At 42.5% G+C, this 20865-nt stretch overlaps 1 protein-coding gene across 1 annotated transcript in view; it reads right to left on the bottom strand.

Moving 5' to 3' along the window:
- The window catches only part of NABP1 (nucleic acid binding protein 1), a 94464-nt gene that overhangs the window by 55820 nt on the left and 17779 nt on the right, over positions 1–20865 (bottom strand). The gene's annotated exons all lie outside the window — the stretch shown is intronic.

The raw sequence follows: 20865 nt of genomic DNA, 5'->3' as shown, positions 1-20865 counted from the left end.
AGGTGACTGTGGCTTTTTGTGAAGGTCAGGTACCCTTCAAATGACTACAGGTAAATCCATTAAGTGACAGGAAAATCCCATGAACCAGTATTTTCTTCTTGGAGCACATTAGGAAAAAGATATTAAGACCTAGACCACTCGTCAGGGTGTAAGCAGTCATGGATAAATTAGGCAAATTCACTTATATCTTTTGTTTCTTCCTTGAAGCTCTGGTAAGCTTCTCCCTATATGGGGAGCTCACATGAGCATTTCTTCAGTTAACATAAGCGTATAGAGTAGGATGTTTCTTTTAGATCAACTAATAAACCCCTCTCATTTCATAGAGTTCAAGCTTCCAAGAAAATATCACCTTTGAATTCTTCAAAGTGGTCCCTGACTCTCCTCCCCATCTCCAAGTGTGATCTGATGTTCTTTCTCTTTGCTCCTTTAGCACTCTTTGCACATCTCCAATATCATGTTTACCACACTGAATTATAATCTTTGATTTTTTGCTTGTCTTTTCCTCTAAATTCCAAGTATCTTGACAAAGGACCCAGGTTCTACTTATTTTTGTCCCACAGGGTCATGGTGATTAATGACTATCTGTCAGAAGGATGGATGAATAGATGGATCGGGAAACTAAAGAGCAAAGCCATTAATGATTTGTCCCAGCCCCTCTCAGGAAGTTAGCTGCACAGTTAGGAAGAGAATCATAGATGTTAGAGCTATTTTCCAATCCACAAATTTGCTAGGTCTATGCAGATGGTATTTTTGTTTTAAAATAAATGCTCTAAACTATGCTAGGGCAAGTAGGGTGTGGGGACACTAGAGGCAAAACAAAACAAAAAAAGCCATGAAATCACAGTCTCAGACTGTGTAGGGTTTTAAGAATGGCAATGTGGCGCGCACGCGCGCACGCACACACACACACACACACACACGCACACACTCAAAACTTCCTATGAGAAACAAACACCTGTAATTCTCTTTTCTAAGACACCTTTGGTTACCAACCATTGAGGAGACTGATTCCTAAGCCTGTCCCTTACTCCCCTCCCCAAATCCCAATATGTACGAAAGGCAAAGTGCTGTGAACATGCGGACAACAGCCACTAGATGCCTCCATCATTCACTACAGCTTTGTGACAATTTCCTAGAAACTCAACATCTTGAAGGATAAAACATTTTTTATGGCAAAGTTCCAGTGTCACTTCAGATTTTAGTAAGATCATAGCACACTCTTTTCTTAGACTAGAACCAGGCAGAAAGTCTCACTCAGTTACAGCTCTGAGGCTCATTATAGACTAACTAGTCACCTAAAGTAATGAAAGGAGGGAAGGGTCACTTTCCATTTAACCAGAATTCACCAGAGCCACAAACCTGTTAGAGCATTTATTCCTCAGTGCAGAATGTAACTCCTGCTCATGCCTGAAAAATTAGAGTGACCCATCTTATTGAATGGTGGGCACATTCCAGGAGGCAGACTAAACTGGCTCCAGGACTGATGAAAGTGTCCTTTTTGCCTCACATTTTGGGACTCTTATGAATTACCAGCACATCAAGCCCTGACTGGAAATGCCAAGATGTTTCAAATTTCACAAACTGAAGCAGGTAATTTGGCTGAAAACAATTTGGCTAAATGAAATTTCACCAAATATAATTTGACCAAACATAAAGTTTGTATGTATTTAATTTAAAGTAATTTGGTCAATAGGAAAATTAATAAAAATAATACTTACATGAAAGTGAGTAATCATAATCACTGCTTCTTTTAGTGTTGGTAATTTTGGTATGTGTACCATGAGATGGCTCTGTGTATCTTTGCATTTTTGTCTGTTAAAATTGGTTCTTTTGGCACCTCCCTGGTGGCGCGGTGGTTAAGAATCTGCCTGCCAGGCCTCCCTGGTGGCGCAGTGGTTGAGAATCTGCCTGCTAATGCAGGGGACACGGGTTCGAACCCTGGTCTGGGAAGATCCCACATGCCGCGGAGCAGCTAGGCCCATGAGCCACAACTACTGAGCCTGCGCGTCTGGAGCTTGTGCTCCACAACAAGAGAGGCCGCGATAGTGAGAGGCCCGCACACCGCGATGAAGAGTGGCCCCCACTTGCCGCAACTACAGAAAGCCCTCGCACAGAAACGAAGACCCAAAAGAGCAAAAATAAATTAATTAATTAATAAACTCCTACCCCCAACATCTAAAAAAAAAAAAAGAACCCGCCTGCCATGCAGGGGACAGGGGTTCGAGCCCTGGTCCAGGAAGATCCCACATGCCGCGGAGCAACTAAGCTTGTGCACCACAACTACTGAGCCCATGTGCCACAACTACTGAAGCCTGTGTGCCTAGAGCCCGTGCTCCGCAACAAGAGAAGCCACCGCAGTGAGAAGCTCGCGCACCGCAATGAAGAGTAACCCCGCTCGCCACAACTAGAGGAAGCCCATGTGCATCAACAAAGACCCAACGCAGCCAAAAAATAAATAAATAAATTTCAAAAAAACCCCCAAAACAGTAACATTTAAAAAAAAAATTTTTTTTGTTCTTTTGTTGTTATTGTTCTTGTTGCCAATTGCTTATGCTCTTTGTTTCTTATAATACTGAAAAGTTGGAAAAAAGAATTGTTCAACAACAGTGGAACAACCTAAATGGCCGACAAAAGTAGATTGGTTAAAACAACCTAAATATCCTTTAATAGGGGAATTCACTAAAATGGAATTTTCATATGCTTTCTTCCATGCTTTATTAAAGTTCTTCTGTTAATTTTCTAGTGATGTAAAAGCAGTGTTACTCAATACAAAAAAATTAGGACATATAGACATGCAAAAAGGGATATTAAGAACACATAAATTCAACCTATCTAGTTGAAACTTTGAAATCTTGAGTTATTTCCTTCCAGGACGGACACACACACACACACACACACACACACACACACACACACACACGTCTAGTCCTTAAAAGTAGGATCATGCTATGTTTCATAACCTCCAATATAAGGCCACAAATTATTAGATCTCTAAGTAATTTTAACGAATATTCTATTGATCGAAAACTAGTTAGGAATTATCTTAAGTCGAAATAGTAGGGGGAAGATATGATATGTGGACACAGATGTTTATAGCCAAATATAGGGTTATGAAACAACCTTATGATTAATATCGATTACCAATATTTTAAAAATTCAGTTTCTACAAATTCAGAATTTTAACCAGATTGTCCTATTGGTCGGTTCTCTTTGGATCATATTCTTTAGTTCCTATATGCTTGTGGCCAAATCACCTTTGAGCAAATTATTAGAAGACGCAGTCTATTTTTAAGTTAAAGCTTAACTTCCCATGTCAAAGCTGCCAGAGATGTCCGCACCAGTCATTTCCAACCCATTGGACCAGAGGCACACAACCTCAGATGGCCAAATTAGTGACACACCTGTGGGCCTTGTTCCAAAAAGAATTTTAGGTGACTTTCACAAATATATCCAATAGAACAACATTAAAAGTAAGAGGAAATGGGTGAAAGGTACACAGGAACTCTCTGCTCTATGTCTGCAGCTTTTCTGTAAGCCTAATATTTGATCAAAATTAAAAGTTTAAAAAATAGCTTGAAATATAAATAGATTGGAGAGAAATCTTTTTCCAAAATTAAGAGAAATCAACCCCCCCAATACATACACAAAGATGGGTAGTGATAAGATGAGACCTGATATGAAAATTAGTAGACAGGAGACATGCTGTAGGGTTTTACACAATTACTATAGTTGAACAGTGTCAAAGTAAAAAAGAAACATGATTGTTATAAGAATCACATTACTATCTATGAAAACGTACTGATTAAAGAGAAGAAGCAAAAGGTTTCCTGCACTTAGGTCCAAGAGAAATTTTCTGCAGGTTTTTCCAAAGTGAGGATAAAGTGATGGAGGAGTTAACATTCTCAACAACACCCTAACTCTAAATAAACAATGTCCTGTAGAAGAAGGAGTAGGATTGGATTGATAGGCAGAGAGGGAAAAGCAGTTAGATTTCTTTAATAGTCATTTGAGATATTACAAATAGACTCTAAAGAGTTTTCTCTTCAAAAGAAAAAAAAAAAAACAACCTAATTATGGGGAGGGGTGGAGTAAAGAATGCTTTCAGGAAATATTAGTATACCTGTCCTGTCAGGAAGGTTCAAAAATAAATTAAATACTAGACAAGACAAGCAGACGTGATATATACAAGTCAAGAGTCACAGCTATTAGCCAAGGCGGAAAAGCAAGACTCTAGGCAGATAAGTTTTAAGAACAAATGGAGCAGAACCATGTTTCCTTAACGTACATGACGTACTCCATGACACCAGATGCTGCCTGCACTGTTTGTTTGTTGGCCTCTTTACAATTTAGTCTGTTTAAAAAAAAAAAAAAAAAAAGCCCATTTGTTGGGAGGCTCAGCCCATCTCAAGCAAAATCAGAAAGTAACACAAGCTGTGTCTTCTATTTGCTTCCTACTTATAACTCTCTCCTCCACCAATTTAAAAGAATGTTTCAAATGGGCCTAAAGAAAGGAATGGAAGCATTTAGCCCTGAATTCCTGAGGTCCAGCCTTGACTAGAGGAGGGACTCAGGCTACAATGGTGAAGAAAAATGAGGACACTGTGAAGTGTGGAGCCCAGGAGCAGAGGTAAACCTTCAAGGGGGCAGAATCCAATGGGGCACTGGTGGGCTTACATGAGCTCCAACTGGGAAAGAGAAAGAAGATCCCATGGGCTTCCTTAATTCATAGGACCTTCCTCTGGTGAGCGGAGGATGGAGATAGGCCTGTTCCCACTTTAGACTCACAATGTTCTCATGCCCTTTTGCCCCAAGATATCTACTCCTTGCTTGGTATTACTATTTACTTATCCTACAGTGTGAAGGAGGTTGTAAACCAGAATTGGCCCTTAAAGAGGCTGCTAGAAGTCTGTCCTGGAGTTTATAGGGATTGGAAGGGAGGGGGTACTGTCTAAGGGCCCAGGCTTCCTAGTGACAACCCGGGGACTTGGAGCCTAGTCAACCTAAGCACAGGTCTCCCAGCCCAGCTAGTGCCCTCTGTCCTCACCCCTTGTCTCCTCTTCCCCTCTGCCCCAAGATGATGCACATGCAGTATCCATTCTTACTGCAACTTCTTCTCCAGCCTTTGCCCTGTCTGTGCTTAGGTTTCTTCACCTCATCCCCCCTTGCCATGTGCGCATCCCAAGCATGGCAACATAGCCTTTCTATCCTGGACACATCATCCATCACTCAGCCTCCAGACCCAAGAATCTGGCTCTTTTGAGAGTGGTTGGGTGGAGCTGCATGGGGGGGAGAAAAAGGAAGTGAACCAAAAAGCCTCAGCAAGTGAGGGGACAGGAAATCCTATAAGCTACTAATGGCAAATCCTGATGTCCACTTCCCTCATAATTCAGATTCAGATAAGAAAGTTGAGATCCCAAGTGACTTATTCCAGATTACTCAGTCATTCATTGCCAGAGTCAAACCTGGAATCCAGCTCACATAAATATCACCCAATTGATGTGGCTTCCTTTATGCCACATGGAGACAGAAAGGAAAATTGAGGTCTTTCCAGAAATGCCCATGCTAATAAGAGTGTGGGAAAGATATCAGGAAATGTTTACATTGGAACTATTTACAGATACTATGAAACTAATAAAAGTCTAAACTGATCTTTTTTTAAAAAAGCTTGCCTTGTCCATATAAAATAATATTAATTAGGGGCATGTCCACACAGGGCAAAGCATTTCATAAATATTGTTCACTAGTGTGAAATATTGATTACATGTTTTCATACCAACAATCAAATATAGAGGTGGAATTTCACCCCTAGTTCTGCCTTCCTTCCTGTAATTAGGCATTGTTTTGATAAACTAGGTCAACTGAAAATATTCCCTCTATATCTGTCAAGTTGGTAGATGTTTTTTAGGAAAAAATATTGTTTTTCTGTTTAAAAATTGGATCACAACACCTATGTATAGACACCAGTTTCTAGAAGAGGCGCTATTTTAAAATAGCATGTGGGGTCTGTAAGCCATTTCTTCAGAGTTGTCTCCTTTGCCTAAGAAAGTAATCTGATACCAACCAAATGATTTGATTAATCAGTCCAATCAAATAAGTGTTTAATTCCTTAGTGTTTTCTGTATGGGATACAAAGAGCTGCTGCTGTCACAGAGCTTGCCATCGAGCAGGGAGGATTATATAAGGGCAGAGAGCTGTCACTGGAGACGAAGGTTAGATAGGGTGAGTGGGTGAGCAGAGTGCAAAGAGCTATGGGGATTCAAAAGAAGGTGGGAACACAAATATTTGTTGAAAAAAATTTTGAGAGGTCAGGAAAAGCAGCTGTGGAGGTAGATGCTTTAAGGCAATCCTTGAATGATGGAAAGGATTGAAAAAAAACATTCCTGGGCTTTGCTCCAGAGCACAAACGTTCAGAAAATGCAAATATTTAGGATATTGATTTTTAAAAGATTGTGCAAAACATTTAAATTTTGCTCCTTCTAAAAACACCTGTCTCTTGCCACTGTGGTGAACTTTTCAAGTCCCCAGGTCCTAGCCATTTTTGGCAGCCTTCTAATATGAAACGAGAAGGAATCCCAACAGCCTGAAGACATTTTGCTTTTGTGTCATAGACACTACTTACCCCCCTTCCCCCCACGCTGAATCTTCATTTGTGCATGTACTGAGGATGACTTTACTTTTAACTAATTCATTCATTGGATAAATATTTATCGAACATCTGCTATGTTCCAGGCATTGCCAGGCACTAGGAATAGAAGGGTAAATACAAATCATCAGGGAAATGCAAATCAAAAGCACAATGAGATATCACCTCACACCTGTTAGGATGGCCATTATCAAGAAAACAAAAGATAACAACTGTCGGTGAGGGTGTGGAGAAAACAGAACCCTTGTGCACTGTTGGTGGGAGTGTAAAATGATGCAGCTGCCATAGAAAACAATATGGAGGTTCCTCAAAAAATTAAAAATAGAACTCCAATATAATCCAGCAACCCCAGTCCTGGGTATTTGTCCAAAATAATTGAAATCAGGATCTCAAAGAGGTATCTGCCCTCCCATGTTTATTGCGGCATTATTCACAATAGCCAAGAAATAGAAACAACTTAAATGTCCATGACAGATGAATGGATAAAGAAAATGTGGTATATACATATGATGGAATATTATTCAGCCTTAAATAAGAAGGAAATCCTGCTGTATGCAACAACATGGATGACCCTGGAGGACATTACGCTAAGTGAAATAAGCCTGACACACAAATACTGAATGACTCCACTTATATGAGGTATCTAAAATAGTAAATTCATAGAAACAAAATAGAATGGTGGTTGCCAGGGCCTTGGGAGAGGGAGAGATGGGAAGTTTCTGTTCAATGGTTGTATAAGATAGTTTCAATTATGCAAAAAGAAAAAGTTCTAGCTGTCTGTTGTACAACATCACGCCTATAGTTAACAATACTGTATTGTGTACTTAAAACTTGTCAGGAGGGTAGATCTCATGTAAAGTTTTTTATAGCATAATAAAAAAAATTAAAGTTTCTTTTTAAAGGGGTGAATACACCTTAAAAAATCAGTTACACACAAGAGAATCAAAGGACACAAAAATGAAAAGGTAGCTGGGACCACAGGGCAGAGGAACTAGACCACCAGGGCGGAACTTAGAGATGTTTCTGGAAGCAAATTAAGCCACCCAGACTATAGTCACAGGCCCATTATTTTCTAAGAACTCCAAATTAGAACAGTATATACTTCCTAATTTTCCAGTTTGCCAGTTTTATGGACAAAAAGTAATGTATTGTTTTCCGCCTGGTCCTGGAATATCACGGACTCCTTGCCAAAGTTCCTGCTCTCCCAACTCCTGGCTGGTCCCCTTATGGGAAATGCCATCTTATACATGGCTGTTCTGGAACAAGCTTCCAGGATATTCTTCAAACGCAACATCAAAAGCCCAGGTTAAAATTGGAAGGTTCCCTATGAGCTTCCTATTCTGTTGTGGCCCAAAGAGAGGACATTTGGTAAGAAAGAGATTGGTGGTCAAAGAAATGATCTCATCCAAAAAGGTAAGACTAACTCCAGTTTAACAAGAAGTATCGTTGTCTCCTGATATCAAGGTAGTGCAATACCCTACATCCAATACAGTTCCCCCAGCACACAGCTGACAACAGGGGCACACACTTCTCCATAGAACATCATTCCCTCCCAGGGCCAACCATGTGAAAGGAAGGGTGGTTACTCAATGAATAAGCCACGTCCTCCCCTGCAGATGATGTGACCAGTATGCCCACAGCTGAAAAAATCTGTCAGTGCATCTGTGGGTTTGCTGGGCCTGAGCTAGCCCTGCCTCCATAGCAACATATTTAGCCACTCTCCTCATCTACTAAGAAAAAGATGTGACTAGGTGACTCGTAGCCGCGAGATTTGGGATTTGTCATCAGGCAAGGAAAACAAACACCTAAATGGAATTAACAAAAGCCTTTATTTGTTGGGTTGGGTTTTTTTAAGCTTCACTGAATTGTAATTTACACACCATAATTCACCCATTTTTAAGCATAAAATTTAATGATTTTTACAATAGTTACAGTAGTGCAAAATGTGCAAACTTTCTATCACCCCAGAAAGATCTTTTGTCCATTTGTAGTCAATCTCTATTCCTAGCCCCTGCCCCCAAACAACCACCATTCTGCTTTCTGTCTCTCATTGATTGGCCTTTCCCAAAAATTTCACATTAATGGAGTCATACCACATGTAGTTTTTTTGTGTGTCGGGCTTCTTTCACTTAGCATAACGTTACCGTTACTGGGGCGCTTCAATTTTGTAGCATATATTAGTACTTCTTTACTTTTTATCATTGTGGAGTATTTCACTTTATGGATATACCACTTTTTTTTTCCTTTTTTTGCTGTACGCGGGACTCTCACTGTTGTGGCCTCTCCTGTTGCGGAGCACAGGCTCCAGACGTGCAGGCTCAGCGGCCATGGCTCACGGGCCCAGCCGCTCCGCGGCATGTGGGGTCTTCCCGGACCGGGGCACGAACCCGTGTCCCCTGCATCGGCAGGCGGACTCTCAACCACTAAGCCACCAGGGAAGCCCAATATACCACATTTTGTTATTTCATTCACCAGCTGATAGACATTTGGATTTTTTCCACTGTGCTGCTATTATGAATAAACCTGCTATGAACATTCCCATACATGTCTTTGTATAGACACACATTTTCATTTCTCTTGGGTAGGTACCTAGGAGTAGGATTGCTGGGTCATATGGGAAGTTTATATTTCAATTTTAGAAACTGCCGAACTATTTTCCAAAGTGGCTGTACCATTTCACATTCTTATCTGCAATAGTTGTTATTGTCTGCCTTTTTTACTATAGTCTTTCTAGAGAGTTTGTTTTTAAGACTCAGATTTTTCTCACCACTCACATCCCAGAAACCAGCAATGGCTAAGCATAAGATCTGGGTCAAAACTGACTAAGGCTTTTGAGACTGTGGCAATTTAGGAAAGAGTCTGGTTGTGGGAGATGGACAACTACATGCTTGTTATTATAACAAAGAAGGGGTAGAGCAAGGCCAGACACTTCCTTTGTCCAACCTTTATTGGCTGAGGCAGGAAAACCAGTTCTTCTAAGAATGGAAAGTTTCATTTAGATTAGAAGTGGTCTCAGCTTGTTCATGCAAGAACTAATGAACATTTATGAGCGCCTGTAGTATGGTGAATAAAAGGTATTTCTCATATACTACATAAAATGAGAGTCAGTTTAACTTAAACATTTTTTTGACTGTCTGTTGAGAATAAAACATTATATTGGGAGATAGAAGAGTGCCAAAGATCCCTGATTCAAGAAGTCTGAAATTGGGGCTTCCCTGGTGGCACAGTGGTTGAGAGTCCGCCTGCCGATGCAGGGGATATGGGTTCGTGCCCCAGTCCGGGAAGATCCCACATGCCGTGGAACGGGTGGGCCCGTGAGCCATGGCCACTGACCCTGCGCGTCCAGAGCCTGTGGTCCGCAATGGGAGAGGCCACAACAGTGAGAGGCCCATGTACCGCAAAAAAAAAAAAAAAGAAAGAAGAAGTCTGAAATCTGCTCATTCTGGTGGATGGAAGTGGGAGAGGAGGTAGGTTGGGGAGGGAGTGGTACCATTGCCTGTCATTGACACAGACTGCTGAGTCACAGACACCTTAGCATGTTCTAAGAAGTGCGTGTGTATGCGTGCAAAGGGGGCTAGGAAGTTGAGCAAATACTTGAAAAAAATTAATTTGGAAGGTTAATGACTATAACCCCAAAGTTAGTCTGTAGTACACATTACTAATTCTGAGAGTTGTGAACTGCCATCATATTAGTGACCCTTAAGAAACTGCTGGGCTTCCCTGGTGGGGCAGTGATTGAGAGTCTGCCTGCCGATGCAGGGGACGCGGGTTCGTGCCCCGGTCTAGGAAGATCCCACATGCCGCGGAGCGGCTGGGCCCGTGAGCCATGGCCGATGATCCTGCGCTCCGCAATGGGAGAGGCCACAACAGTGAGAGGCCTGCGTACCGCAAAAAAAAAAAAAAAAAAAAAAAAAAGAAGAAGAAACTGCTGAGGAGATCCATTTTATGACTCGTTGCCCAAGACTTTAAGGCTATTTCAGTGTTTGTCAAGATCTTGTGCAGTTGGCTGGGGAGGGGCAAGAGGAGGCAAGCATGGAAAGCGAGACAGTCATATGAACAGGTACTACAGGCTTGCTTGTGCAGGTGGAGGAGGGATTCAGTGGGCTTCTCCATACCCTGCAGAATAGCATTTCTCACTCTCCCTGAGGTGTGTGCCACGGACGTGCTGGAACTTTCTGAAGTCTGGCCAGCAGGAGCCAGTTCTGTACGTTTCCCAACTCCACCTTCAGTGAGGTCTAGAATCAGCAAACACTAGGAATCAGGCCTTCCGTCTCACCACCTACCTCAGAACCTGCTGTTAAACATTTACCAGCATACCACTGCGGTGAGCTGTACTAACTCTCTAGCAAAGCACTCTGGGTGATCTTCCTCAGAGCTTAGGGAAGGGCCTGAAGGTTACCTTTGGAAGACATCTGCAACATACACTGGGAAAGACTCAAACGGTTGACTAAGTAGAAAACAAAGACTGGGTACTCTTACCATGGGGTGGGGGAGATGCCCGTTGGAAATTAAGCTCACATCTTGTAAGACAGATAAAGCAGTTTCATACATAATTATGACAGGAGACAGGAGGTGGTCAGAAGCATGAAGTGTAAACTAGAGATGATTCAGAGGAGGGTGAGGCTGAGCACACCCCACGTTCCAGTGCAGACCTTAGAGCCAAGAATTGCCGGGTTGCTCCCAGCTTTGAGGCTCCTGGTATACCAAAACATGAAGAAATGCCAAAACAAGGTTAAAAAAATAGTAGTATATTTTAAACGTTTCCACTAAACATCTTACACACTAAATGCAATGCCATATAATTGCAGTATTCATAAAAGCATTAAAATATTAATTTACTGCACACTATGGGGGGGGGATGGCTTAAATTAAAAGTTGTCTGATAGGGCTTCCCGGGTGGTGCAGTGATTGAGAGTCCACCTGCCGATGCAGGGGACACAGGTTCGTGCCCTGGTTCGCGAAGATCCCACATGCCGCGGAGCGGCTGGGCCCATGAGCCATGGTCGCTGAGTCTGCGCGTCTGGAGCCTGTGCTCTGCAACGGGAGAGGCCACAACAGTGAGAGGCCCTTGTACCGCAAAAAAAAAAAAAAAAAAAAAAGTTCTCTGATAAACATCTTCTTTGAAAACTGTTAGCTAATCTCAGTGACTGCCTGTTGAGTCTCACTGGGAGGTGAAGCCTAAACGTAAGGACCATCAGGACAGAAAGCCCTGACCCCAGAGCCCTTTTTTTACATGCTTGTGTTTGGGATTATAGCAAAACCTTCATGAATTCCAAGCAGGACCTTGTCTATCTTCTACAGAAAGAAGTATCTATCTCGTAGAACTAGGAAATTTTAATTTTGCATAGGTGAATTACTCTAATAACTGAATTGTATCTCTTTTAAATGCCCAAACAATTTTCACTATATTTTATGGGAAATTTTCTACAGCCTTCTATAGGTTTTTTAAACTAACATCACCTACTCTTGACAATTCAGGAATATTGTTATTATCTGCTCTCATGGCACTACACGGCAATTGACAATAGTTTTGCCCTTTTAAGGTTTTCCTGCTGCTCTCTCAGTGCTGAAGTCACTTCCTGCTGCCGTTGGCACATCTGCCCCTCGCAGTGTGGCTTTTTTCTGGTTGGTGGTTACTATACCCACTGGGCTGCTGCAGTTTGGGGAATCAGATAAGCACTTTGTTTACATCTGTTATGAAGAGTCTGTAATGTGAGAGAGGGGCCTGCGACATCTGAACCTAATGGGGTTCCATAATCCGACTTTCACACAGACTTTGAGGTTTGGGGGCTGTGTTTTAGAACTAATTGTTGTTGCTGGAAATATGGTATTATGTGAGGAATTGTTAATATACTGTTATGGGCTGAATTGTGTCCCCCTCTAAATTTATATACTGAAATCCTAAACCCCAGTACCTCAGAATGTGATTGTATTTGGAGATAGGGTCTTTAAAGAGATAATTAAAATGAGTCATTAGAGTGGGTCCTAATCCAATGACTGGTGTCTTCATAAAAAGAGATTAGGACACAGACACACACAGAGAGGAGACCATGTGACGACACAGGGAGAGAAGGGCCGTCTATGAGCTAAGGAAAGAGGCCTCAAGAGAAACCAACCCTGCTGACGCCTTGATCTTGGACTTCTAGCCTCCAGGATTGTTAGAAAATAAATTTCTGTTGGTTAAGCCACCCAGTCAGTGGTACTTTGTACGGCAACCCTAGCAAACTAAGACACTAACCAAGTTTCTGCCCCTGTGGTGTAGTGTCCTGATATTACACCTGGAGTAGAGAATAGTAAGGACTATCTTGAAGGCTCCCCTTGCCAAGCCCATGTCTTAGGACAACTCTTTAAGCTGTTGGTAAATTATTGCTAACATCGATTTTCCAGGTAGTACAATGTCAACTCATGAAGCAGTAAGGAAAAGATAACTGGACACTGAAGGAAGAAAGAGAAATGAGCTTCTGTGTATGCATGAATAATGCAGAATTTAAGGGAAAAAAATGTTTCACGTACAGGAAGATAAATTCTGAGCTATCAGTTAAAATCTAAGAAAAGCACCAGGAGTCATTGTCAACTCTTCTCTAAACAAATATATTAGTCCAAATAGCTACTGAGAACAAAAAAACCACTTATAAACTGGGAAATTTTATACACAAAAAAATTTTTTTAAACCATGAAAGTAAATCATTAGAGGGCTTCCCTGGTGGTGCAGTGGTTAGGAATCCGCCTGCCAATGCAGGGGATATGGGTTTGAGCCCTGCTCCGGGAAGATCCCACATGCCGCGGGGCAACGAAGCCCGTGCGCCACAACTACTGAGCCTGCGCTCTAGAGCCCGTGAGCCACAACTACTGAAGCCCGGGCGCCTGGAGCCCGTGCTTCGCAACAAGAGAAGCCACCGCAATGAGAAGCCCGTGCACTGCAACAAAGAGTAGTCCCTGCTCACCGCAGCTAGAGAAAGCCCGTGCACAGCAATGAAGACCCAACGCAGCCAAAAATAAATAAATTTATTTTTTTAAAAAAGTAAATCACTAGGGTATCATCAAAAACCACAGTGAAAGATGGATGAGTGTGTGAAATGCTGATTTCAATTTAAGAAAGACATAGAAGAAAGAGAAAAGGCCCAGAGAAAGAAAATGAAAATTTAAAGGGAAAGAAGTGACTTAGAAATGAGGACAGATGGAACCAGGAAAAGGGGAGTGAGGTGGAATAGAATTACAGTTTTTGAAATTACGAACATGAAGTCTGGCTGGACAGGGACTGGTCCTCCACACCCCGGGGTGCTAGACCTGATGAAAGCCCTTGGAGTTTAAAAAGTGTTGTTTTAGGATCGCTTATATATGGAATCTAGAAAAATGGTACTGATGAATACCATCAGTATTCATCTGCGGGAATAAAGATGCAGACGTTGAGAACGGACTTGAGGATACCGGGGTGGGGGGAAGGGGAGGCTGGGATGTAGTGAGACAGTGGCATGGACATATATACACTACCAAATGTATAATAGATAGCTAGTGGGAAGCAGCCACATAGCACAGGGAGATCAGCTCGGTGCTTTGTGACCACCTAGTGGGGTGGGATAGGGAGGGTGGGAGGGAGGCTCAAGAGGGAGGGGATATGGGGATATATGTATACATATAGCTGATTCACTTTGTTATACAGCAGAAGCTAACATAACATTGTAAAGCAGTTATACTCCAATAAAGATGTATTAAAAAAAAGTCGTCGTTTTAGGATAAATGAAAGGCATTCTTTGCCTAATAAGTGAAAGACAGTATGCTAATTTCTCCCAATTGTTGGTATCAAAGAAAAGATACCTAGATGTGAAGCAGATGTGCATCAAAATATGTGTGATGGACAATGTTAATGGAAACTGTGGATGTTTGGAAAATTTCTAATCAGCCACAATTGAATCCAGGGTGAGCAAACCCGCTTACCCACCATTGATCCCAGAGCCTTTGCCTGAGACAGAACTGCTCTGTCCTCACGAGGCACAAAGCAAAGACACCCCAGAAGTCTGAGTGAGTAGGGGACACACAGGACAGGGAAGTTCCGAGTCTTCACATATCTTCAAGGGGACTTTATTTTTTATTTCCCTACTAGCCCTAAAATTTTCCTGTCTTCTTAGAAGTGGTGGCAGTTTCTGAGACCACATAAACAGCAAAAGCATGGTTTTAAACTGTTCCTAAATACTAAAGTAGAAAAAAACTTAAACCAACTTGGAGCCATTCGCAGTCATTTATCTCCGATTGATTGAAAAGTGCTGTCCTTATTTGCACATCATGCCTGCCAGGTGCTCAGACAGAATCTACCTGGCTTCAGGACTGTTATTCCTGGGCTCAGAGATGTCCCTTTTAGACTTAATTCAAAAACAGCAAACAGGTCCAGATTCCTCATGGCTGAGCCCTAGGGCAACGAGCTGACATCATCAACACGTTAGCTCCAAAGCCCAGCTCCTGCAAGCAAGGGCACAGGGGCTGGCAGACCTGCTAACAAGTTAGATTCCAAAACACTTGACAGACTGGAAAAGCAATCAGATGAGCATGACCACGTGTCCATAACTTGACCACTTAACCTCACCTGATTTTACTTCTCTGACCAGCATGGCAGGAAATTTAGCGATGTAACTCACCTACCTCTGAGCTCTAATTAAAATTTGCTAAGAGCTTTATGATCTGCCCAGACAACTACCCTGGGAATGCAGAAGGGCTCGGTCACAGTGCTGCTGTTATTTTGTTGTTGTTAGTATTGTTCCTGTTTTATAATAATGATTCAGAGCATAACTGACTCTGAGAGTTCTGATTTTTGTTTTTGTTCGTTCTAGGGGCAGTGGTGGGGAGTCTTTGTCATGAACCTCCTTCTTTTTTTGACAGTGATGTAAGCAATGTATGCAGCAGGGATGACGCATGTGCACTAAAACACCCATCTCCTCTCCTCAAGCCTCCTCTGACCAGGGGAATTGGGTGTGAGATACACTGTCGGGGTGGAGGATGGAGGTGCTATCTCTGGGCCATCCCTGACATGTTCTCTGTGTATGCCATTGGTTAGCATGGCAATCAAACCCAGGTGTTGATTCTGAAGACTTTTTAGCTCAGACTCTGTGGTTTGAGATTTGAGAGCTAGAACAAAACAATTGTCTAGGGGTTGAAGGCAGACATTTAACTTTCAGATTCATCTGAGAACCTGAAAGATACAACACCCACACCCACCCACTCAGTCCCAAACACCGAAGTATTGTTTGGCTGTCAGACAATTCATTCCATAAACCAGCTTGGGGTGAAGATTACAAAGAGTCAAACTTTGACCTATTCAATTCTCAAACTTAAGCCAAGTAAACAAAATCTCTGCATTTGGAGGAAACGTAGTGGTCTATCACGTCCAGATTATACATAGCATCTGAGCTCCCACGATAACATTACCCAGAAATGATCATGAACCTTTTGTCTAAATACCTCAAGGCAGAAGGTAGACACTTATGCTGAAACTAATGAAGCATCAGCACCAGGCCTTCTCATTTGCAAAGGCTTCTTCCAAGCCCTGTACCTAACTTTGTATCCATTACTTGTATTTTTTGTCTTGACGTGGACCCCCCAAAATGTATAAGCTTCAGGGCCCACAAAAGCTGAGGTGGGGAGAAGAACATTCCAAATCTTTACACTGGAATAAAATTTGCCCCCCTACACATAAGCCTGAAATATCAGAAACATGTTTTCTGTAATACAGTGATATTTCTGAGATTGGGTGTAATCATTGAGTGAGTATTTAAGAGGGTTATCTGAAAGTCCTACATTTAGATTTAACACCACTTGCTCTTTTTTTGCCCCAGGACCTTTGGCCAGGTTGTTCCCTCTTCCTGGAAACTCTTACCCCTTTTGTCTGAGTATCTCCTACTTTGCTTTCAGATCTCAACTCACATGTCCCCCAGAATGTCCTCCCTAACTTCCCCGATCAGGTCAAATCCTCCTCTATGTAGCATCGTCACACCATGCTTCTTCCTGGCACATATGACACTGTAATTTCACTCATGTTTACGTGTTTATTCTTTGGATTACTCTCTAACTCCCCCACCAAACTGAACGATGCCTGAGCCCTGGACATGACCTTCTTTGTCTCACCCCTGCAACCCCAGGCTCAGCACAGAGCCTAGCACGGTACCAATTTGTAGACCGAATCAAGAATGCACAACAAGGGTTAAAAGGAGTTGGTAAGAAAAGATCCTCTGGATTTAGGTTAAACACAAACTTAATAAGAACTAAAAAAGTCAACATTACAAGGAATTACATTTTAGCTCGTTATAATGGACATTTTCTGACAATAATTATTCGATGTCTAAGAATGAAACAGGCTATCTTAAAAAGTAGAATATGGGCTTCCCTGGTGGCGCAGTGGTTGAGAGTCCGCCTGCCGATGCAGGGGACACGTGTTCGTGCCCCTGTCCGGGAAGATCCCACATGCCGCGGAGCGGCTGGGCCCGTGAGCCATGGCCGCTGAGCCTGCGCGTCCGGAGCCTGTGCTCCGCAACGGGAGAGGCCACAACATTGAGAGGCCCGTGTACAGCAAAAAAGAAACCAAAAAACCGTAGAATATGTTCCTCAAAAGTACATGTTTACTACCAAGGAAGTTAAAGAGGAAAATTCTGCAAAGGGTTAGAGATGGACTGAGATCAGCTACGTCATTTAAGATTTGTCTCAACTAGAAACCTTGTTAAGTCTGTGGTCACTGACGTACCATAATGGCACCGATGATGATCTACATTTGTGAGGATGTGGTGCTGTGTTTAACAATGAAGACATTAAATAGAACTAAATAGTTTCTGTCAGAAATTTATGTTCAATATAAGTAGAAGCCAACACATGGGAGTGAGTATATGTAAGCAAATAAAAACATGACCACTGATAATAACTTAATTCAAGAATAAATATTCTTTCCAAGATGGACTAAAGGGGTTAAATTTAACCTCCCACCTGAAATAACTAGAACACAAAACATATGAAACAATGGTTTTGAAAGCATTGAAAAACAAACAGCACAGGACCGTGATCCCTGAAAGGAGGGAAACAAAGAAGGTGACTCCAGCGATTGAACCAGCATATTTCCTAGAGGCTGTTACCAGGCTGTGACACAGGAAGGGGGAACCCACACAGAGTCTGCAGTCTAGCTGAGTGGCAGAGAGAGAGACTGGAGTTCAGAGACGCCATGATAGCTAGGATTTGTAGAAGAGTGCCAGAGAGGAGGGAGCTGCAGAAATTTGGAGAAAGGTCCCTTCAAGTCTTTGGCTGAGTGCTAATCTACATATGCATGAGAGGAAACCACCCAGGGCTGGGGAAAGAATCCTGAGAATAAAGTTTCTGGAACTCATGCCCGGATGGGAATAGTTCATGTTCCTTTCAGCCAGAGTGGAAAGACCTCTTCATGCAAAGGACATCAGATAGGGCAGGGTTGGCAAACTACAGCCCACAGGCCAAATCCAGCCCACAGATTGGTTTTTGAACAGCTTGTAAACTAAGAATGATTTTATATTTTTAAAGGATTATAAAAACACATGAAGAAAAATATGGAACAGAGACTATATATGGCCTGCAGAGCCTACGATATTTACTATGTGTCCCCCTTACCAAAAAAGTTTGTCAGTCCCTGATACAGTCAGCTTAGTAGTGGAGACAAATTAGTCCCCAGCTAAAGGCTTCTCTGGACCCACCCTAGCAAACTTAAAAGCAATCCTTAAAAGGATTCTACAAATTCCTAGTAATATAGCTAACAGTGAACAAAATCTAACACTATTTAATGAAATACAACAAAATTCAGTGCCCCAAAACATAAAATTCAATAAAAATTGCTGGGTTGTAAGAACTAGGAAAATATTACCCTGTATGGTTTGTCTATTGCTGTATAACAAACTACCCCCAAACTTGGTGGCGTCAAACAATGATCATTTATTCTTTCTTTTTTTTTTTTTTTCTTTTTTTTGCGGTACGCGGGCCTCTCACTGTTGTGGCCTCTCCTGTTGCAGAGCACAGGCTCCAGACGCGCAGGCTCAGCGGCCATGGCTCATGGGCCTAGCCGCTTCGTGGCACGTGGGATCTTCCCGGACCGGGGCACGAACCCGTGACCCCTGCATCGGCAGGCGGACTCTCAACCACTGCGCCACCAGGGAAGTCCCATTTATTCTTTCTTATCACTTCTCTGAATCAGGAATTCTGACAGAGCACAATAGGGAATGCTTGTTTCTGCTTCACAATGTTTGGGACCTAAGCTGGAAGATTGAAGTCTGCGGGCTAGAATTTTCTGCAGTCTTGTTCAGCTACATATTTGGCAGTTGATGCTAACTGTTGGCCACCTTTTGTGAGCAAAGTGTTGACAGAGCAGGTCTGGTTGCTTATTCCTTGCGTATCTCCAAGAGAACGTGGAACCGTGAATGGTCCTTGGCCGTCCACTGGGAATATGTCCCTTGGATGTCAGGGATTGTTGATTTGGTTATGTACACCTAGAGCAATGTGCTGTGCTATATCACCTTGTCAAGTTTCTCGGCACAAATATCAAGATGAACAAGGTGCACCCGGTTTCATTGTTGGGATCCCAAGTTTCAGTTGCCATGGCTGGTTGCATAGCAAGATATGCTTATGTGACCAGCACACCAAAAAAGCCTTGGACCCTAGGGTTCCAACAGGACTCACTGGGTAGGGACATTTCACACATGTTCCTACAGTTCCCTGATGGTGGCCTCTGATGAAGGACTCTGAAGCCTGTACTGGACCTCTCTGGACTCTACCCAATGAAAATATCTTTCCTGCTGCTTTACTCTGTATTTTCTGCCATAATAAATTCTAGCTGTGTGTATAACCTTCTCTTGAGTCTTGTGAGTCCTTCTGCCCAATCACCAAAATTGGGGTGTCTTGGGACCCTTAAAAACACCATGAAAATATTAGTCAAAAGAAAGCTAGGGGCTTCCCTGGTGGCACAGCAGTTGAGAGTCTGCCTGCCGATGCAGGGGACACGGGTTCGTGCCCCAGTCCGGGAAGATCCCACATGCCGCGGAGCGGCTGGGCCCGTGAGCCATGGCCGCTGAGCCTGCGCATCCAGAGCCTGTGCCCCGCAACGGGAGAGGCCACAACAGTGAGAGGCCCGTGTACCGCAAAAAAAAAAAAAAAAAAAAAGCTAGAAGATGTAGAGGTTATTCATTGCTGTATAACAAATCACCTCAAATTTAGCAATTTAAAACAACAAACATTTACTATCTCATCGCTTCTGTGCATTGGGATTCTGGGGTGGCTTAGCTTGGTGTTCTTGTTCAGGGTCTCTCACAGTCTAGGTGCCAGTCTTGGCTGGGTCTAGAGGATCTGCATCCAGGCCCACTTACCTGGTGGTTGGCAGGAGTCTTCAGCTCCTTGCCACTTGGATTCTCCATAGGGCTGCTCATGACCTGACTTCTCCCAGAGAAAGTGATCCCAGAAAGAGACAGGGCCTATGACATAAGCCACAGTCTGTTATCATCTAATCTCAGAAGTAAAATAACTTCACTTTTACCACGTTCATTAATTACACAGACCAATTTTGGTAGCATATGAGGAAGGACTACACAAAGGTGTGTTTACCATGAGGGGGGGATCATGGGGAACCATCTTGAAGGCTACTAGAATAGCTATATTAACATCAGACAAGGTAGATTCCAGAAGAAGGGATATTATCAGAGATAAAGAGGAACACTTCATAGTAGTAAAGGGGTCAACTCCTCAAGAAAATGAAAAATTCTAAATGTGTATACTGAGCTTCATGCCTAATTCCAAAATCCAAATGGAGGTTTTCTCCATTTGTGTTTATTGTTATAAGCATTTTCTGTAGGAGATATTTGGCATATTTCTAAGTCCACCTATGCTTCATCATCATCTTCATTATAGTTGACCTCATCAGTATCGAGGAAATCCAAAACCCAATATATTTTTTCTTTGATGAAATAATTATGGAAATGCTGTAAAAAAAAAAAAAGTTCATTTGTAAATAACTTGGCTTTAAGTAACGCTCAGTAGGAAAATCACCTAGGTGTTAAGAAAGGGCATGGGAATTTCAAGAAATCAGAGTTCAGCAAGGCAAATAGGAAATCATAACCACAAACGAGAAACAATGCCAAGACAGCAGAATGTGCTGTCGAGGTAATGGATATTTTTGATGGTTGACAGGCCAGCAAAATTTGACACTGATGATGTCTGGGAAGTGGGGAGAAGGCACT

Source organism: Orcinus orca, chromosome 7, assembly GCF_937001465.1.
Source record: "Orcinus orca chromosome 7, mOrcOrc1.1, whole genome shotgun sequence".
NCBI classification, from domain to species: domain Eukaryota; kingdom Metazoa; phylum Chordata; class Mammalia; order Artiodactyla; family Delphinidae; genus Orcinus; species Orcinus orca.
The sequence above is the reverse complement of the archived record's forward strand: the minus strand, read 5'-3'. Positions and strand labels throughout refer to the sequence as shown.